This window comes from Bidens hawaiensis, unplaced genomic scaffold, assembly GCF_021521415.1.
Source record: "Bidens hawaiensis isolate Kalapana, Puna unplaced genomic scaffold, B.hawaiensis_p1.1 tig00006913_1, whole genome shotgun sequence".
Taxonomy (NCBI): Eukaryota; Viridiplantae; Streptophyta; class Magnoliopsida; order Asterales; family Asteraceae; genus Bidens; species Bidens hawaiensis.
Genome location: NW_027491474.1, coordinates 749,220 through 754,086, shown reverse-complemented (window position 1 = coordinate 754,086; position 4,867 = coordinate 749,220). Strand labels below are relative to the sequence as shown.

The following is a 4,867-nucleotide window of genomic DNA, read 5'->3' as shown; positions in this document are numbered from 1 at the left end:
ATGGATCCATATTTTTGGTGTTTTATGTTTGTTAGGAAGTATGGTAAAACTTTTACCATTTTGGTAAGTGGTTGATTGTTATACTTAACATATTATAAAATTTGGTGAATGTGTTATTGAAGTGTGAAGAGTGACGTATTGAAATTGAAATATGAACCAGACAAGTTCCATAACCATTTTTGTCATGACTCATCTTCACGACTATCTCCATGTGAATGATTGAGTTCACCCGTCAATTACTATAAATGATTCACTCACTCATTCATTCATTCACAGCAAAATGTCTCCAAACAAAGAGGATGATAATGGAGAAACTAACTATGAAGATACCAAGGACAAGAAAACCCTTGGAGGCATCAAAACCATGCCATTTATCTTAGGTATGCATACCTCTCTATGCATGCGTGTGTACGGGTGTGTGTGTTTGTATGTGTACATGCATGTATCAAATCAATGCATTAACTGGCGGAATTAAGACTTAATTAAATTACTGGTCGGATAATGACCAGTATAGTGTTTCATTATCTGTCGATTAGAATGTCTAACTTACGTTTCCTTGATAAAAAATATTATTGTTTACTAAGGAAATTCAAATGAATTTGTGGTTGTTGAGGGTCATCACAACTCGGAGCCCCATTGGATTATTTGGATTTTGGATCCTCATATGAATACATTAAAATTATTGTGCATCACACATTCCACAATCAGTTAGTGAGATCTAGCATAAACTATATCATATATCAATTGGTGTCTATTCTATAGATTACACCTCACAAACCACCTTAAAAAATCTCCTGAACTAATTAAATTAAAAAGATTAAAATAAATGAATACCATTATTATTAACAAAATAATTTATCTAGATTCAATGTTACGACACCACTAACCTTTGTGTCATCCTTCACGTGATGTAGGCAACATACTAAAATATATATTAAGAGAATAGTTTAATTAGGTCTTTAGGAGTCGAAATTTATAAATATGAACGTACATAACAAATTTAAAAAGAACAAAATTTTAATATATAATACTTTTTATACTTAGCATTTTAAGATTGGAAAAATAAATTGTTTTTGTTTTTTCTTCTTTCATGCGTGTTCTCGCACTATATATATGATTATGTTTATGTGTTTGTACGAATATATGATGGGTGGTTTGGTTAAAACTTGCAGCGAACGAGGTATGCGATAGGTTTGCGGGAACAGGTTTTCATGCAAATTTGATAACATATTTGACACAACAATTGAACCTTCCGATGGTTAAGGCTTCAAACATACTAACGAATTTTGGAGGTACATCAAGCTTCATGCCTCTTATTGGTGCTCTTATTGCTGATTCTTTTGCTGGCCGATTTTATACAATTGTTGTTGGTCTGCTTGTTTATCTACTGGTATGCTTTCTTTCTTTTTTCCATTCCAAAATTTGTTTTTATATTAAAACCAATTAGATATATAAAAGAAAATAACGAGAATTATAGCTTTAGGTATGATATATTTTCCTGTATAATAACATATATAATACATGAATAAATTTTGCGTACTCATTAGTTAATTTGCATTCGTGTATAAGTGGAAAAATGCCTTTTAATATACACATTTCTCAACTAATTGTTTTTTAGTAAGTAAACACCTCTGACCTAAAGTAGATAAATTAAAGTCTTTGTACATTAACAAAAGAAAGGTAAAAAAAAGGGGGCAACGGTTGATTGGTTGTACATAAAAAAATTAATAATAATTTTTATCGACACATGAATATATATAGATATAATTTGAATATGAACCTATAAATGATAAAATGAATAAAATAAAATAAATATCCTTCGGACTTAATTTCTCTACATACAATTAACTAATATTAATAAATTAATACGCTACTTATTTTTTGTGTTAGTTCATAGCTGTGTCTTTGTGTACTTGTTACTCCCTCCATAAAATTAAAATGGTACAAAGAAAAATCTTATGTGATAAATATCATGTATTTTAATCTATTCAGTTTATATGGTTTTATTATCGTTTTAAATACTAATGGCTTTATAAATGTCAACTTTTTTTCTTTTGCTTTTAAAAATAATAAACAACTGTTCATGTTATCAAATAAACTAATATAATTATAATTCTACCCATGTTGAAGGAATAAGGTCACGGGTGTGTGTTTCGTAATTAATTCTTAAAATAACTGATATGCACTAATCATGTATATCCAATGTTTGCAATCCACGTAATAATACAAAATGTTTTAATTTTGTAACACTTGAATTTTATTTTCAGGGAATGGTTTGTATCACCACATCTTCATTACTACCACAACTCCGACCACCATCATGTCCCACCAAAGAAAACTGCATAGAAGCTTCATCATCACAATTATGGATCCTCTACCTTTGCCTCCTACTCACCTCTCTTGGGTCGGGCGCGATACGCCCTAATGTGGTCACGTTTGCAGCCGATCAGTTTGACATGTCCACCGGGAAATCAAAGCCTAGTAGTGTGGGTCGTAACTTCTTCAACTGGTACTATTTTTGTATGGGACTCGCAACCCTAACGGCTCTAACTGTAGTGGTTTATATCCAAGACCGCGTTGGTTGGGGCCTGGGGCTTGGAATCCCAACCATTGCAATGGTTTTATCCTTTATCGCGTTTGTGGTGGCGGCTCATCTTTATAGAAGGGTAAAACCCGAAGGTTGTCCATTAGTTCGAGTAGCTCAAGTGGTGGTGGCTAGTTTTAAGAAGAGGAAGCTTGTCGTGCTAGAAGACCCAACACTTTTGTATGAAAATAAGAAATTGGATGCCAACATTTCTGCTGACGGGAGACTTTTACATACTGATAGTTTAAAGTAATACTAAACCTCTAACTTTTAAAGACAAACAAATACCAAAGTTCTTTAATTATTTGTGTTTATGGTTTAACAGGTTCAACTTGAAGTGAACCCATAAATTTTATATGTCCACAAACATGAATAGTGTATTAGACATGAGTCCAAACACAACACATTGTTTGTGGGTTGACACGACTGGACATCAGTTAGCAACTCAACTGCCTAAAGTTTTATTATAATATTTTTTATATTCACTTAGAATCACAACAAACAAAAAAAGTACATTTTACTTTTAAACCTCATATGCCTATTTTAAAAAAAAAATTACACTCAAAACTATAAAACCTCATAAGCATTTTCATCTTCAAATATTTACAAAAAGAGTGAAGATATCAAATTTTTTATCATGATGTTTTTTTTCCCTTCTAAATTGGAATTATATTAATTAATAATGTCATAGGTGGTTTGATCGAGCTGCAATAATGACTGACATGAAAGACTCTACCTCCCCGAACCTGTGGCGACTGGCAACAGTCCACAGGGTCGAGGAGATAAAATCTGTCATAAGAATGGTACCCATTTGGGCCTCCGCGATTCTCATGGTCACCTCGCAATCTCATCAACATAGCTTCATTATCATACAAGCCAGAACTATGGATCGCCACATGTCACCTTCCTTTGAAATACCACCCGCAAGCCTATCGATCTTCGGTGTCCTCACCATGCTTATTTGTCTCTCGGCCTACAAACGGTTCTTCGTTCCTTTTGCACGTCGTTTCACCAAAAACCCTATAGGCGTCACATGCTTACAACGAATGGGAATCGGTTTCATGATTAACATAATTGCAACATTAGTATCAGGACTAGTTGAAATAAAGCGTAAACAAGTTGCTTCTGCTCATAACCTAATCGACAAACCAAACGCCGTAATCCCCATATCTGTTTTTTGGCTTGTACCGCAATTTTGCCTACATGGTGTAGCCGAGGCGTTTATGTCAGTCGGACATTTGGAGTTTCTTTATGATCAATCACCCGAATGTATGAGAAACTTGCATGGCATTGAATTCGCTCACAGCGTCTATAGGAAGCTATCTTGGCACATTCGTGGTATCGATGATCCATGACCACACTGGAAAGGAACACAATTGGCTACCAGACCGAAATCTAAACAAGGGAAAACTTGATTACTATTATTGGATAATGAGTGGTGTACAAGTAATAAATTTAGTGTATTATGTAACTTGTGCTAATTTCTATACATGGAAACCACTTGAAGTGATCAAAGATAGCGAGAGCGACGGTGATTTGGAGTTAGCGACCGAGAAAACACCCTTATCAACATCGCAACTGAATGGTCAAAACCGAGATGGTGACAAAAACCCGGACCAAGAGTGTAACGAGAAGAGAATTAGGTGATCGTGCAACTTGGTTAGATAGTTACTAACCACATTGCAATATATCGAATAAATGTGTGTGGTACACTCGGTACAAATTAAGTCCTTTTTCTTAATCATATGCATATGTGGTCGTGATTTAAAACTTAGTGTTAATGAAATACATATGCATTTCTTATATTAGAATCTTTTTCATTCTATATTTTAATATTTTCTACTTATTTCTTCGAATGCTATAGACTAACTCCCCATGTTAAGTGAAGAAAGTAGCGCAATGATTATTAGTCGTGTTGAATGAGTCATTTTTTTAAAGAGACTTAGCCTTGCTATTCAAAATAAGGCTAGTGGCTCGATATGAACACTACTCTTTTAAGGTTTAAAATTTAAAAGAATGATAGAAAAAGGCTTCCCGGCCCTAAACTATTATTATTTTGGAGGCATTAGATGATGAGCCTAAAACCATGGTTTAGTTCTTTGATGCAATGTGGGCCGCCTGGAGAATATTTGAAAACAGATTGATGTTACTAAATGGGCCAGTTCAAGGTATTCCGTATTCGTATGATGAAGTGGGCTACAATAAAATTTATCCAAAATTGAACTTGTTGGGCCATGGTTTTTATCCATTTGTTTAAACTTTGCTACACATTTGAGCTTAAAG

The 4,867-nt window shown here is 33.9% G+C and overlaps 1 pseudogene across 1 annotated transcript; it reads left to right on the top strand.

Annotated features, from left to right (window-relative positions):
* Nucleotides 1-268: 268 nt before the first annotated feature.
* LOC143633882 (protein NRT1/ PTR FAMILY 3.1-like) lies at nt 269-4,231 on the top strand (annotated as a pseudogene). Its single transcript, XR_013153750.1, has 4 exons — nt 269-380; nt 1,173-1,390; nt 2,268-2,833; nt 3,276-4,231. The product of XR_013153750.1 is annotated as a protein NRT1/ PTR FAMILY 3.1-like (transcript).
* The last annotated feature ends 636 nt before the right edge of the window (nt 4,232-4,867 follow it).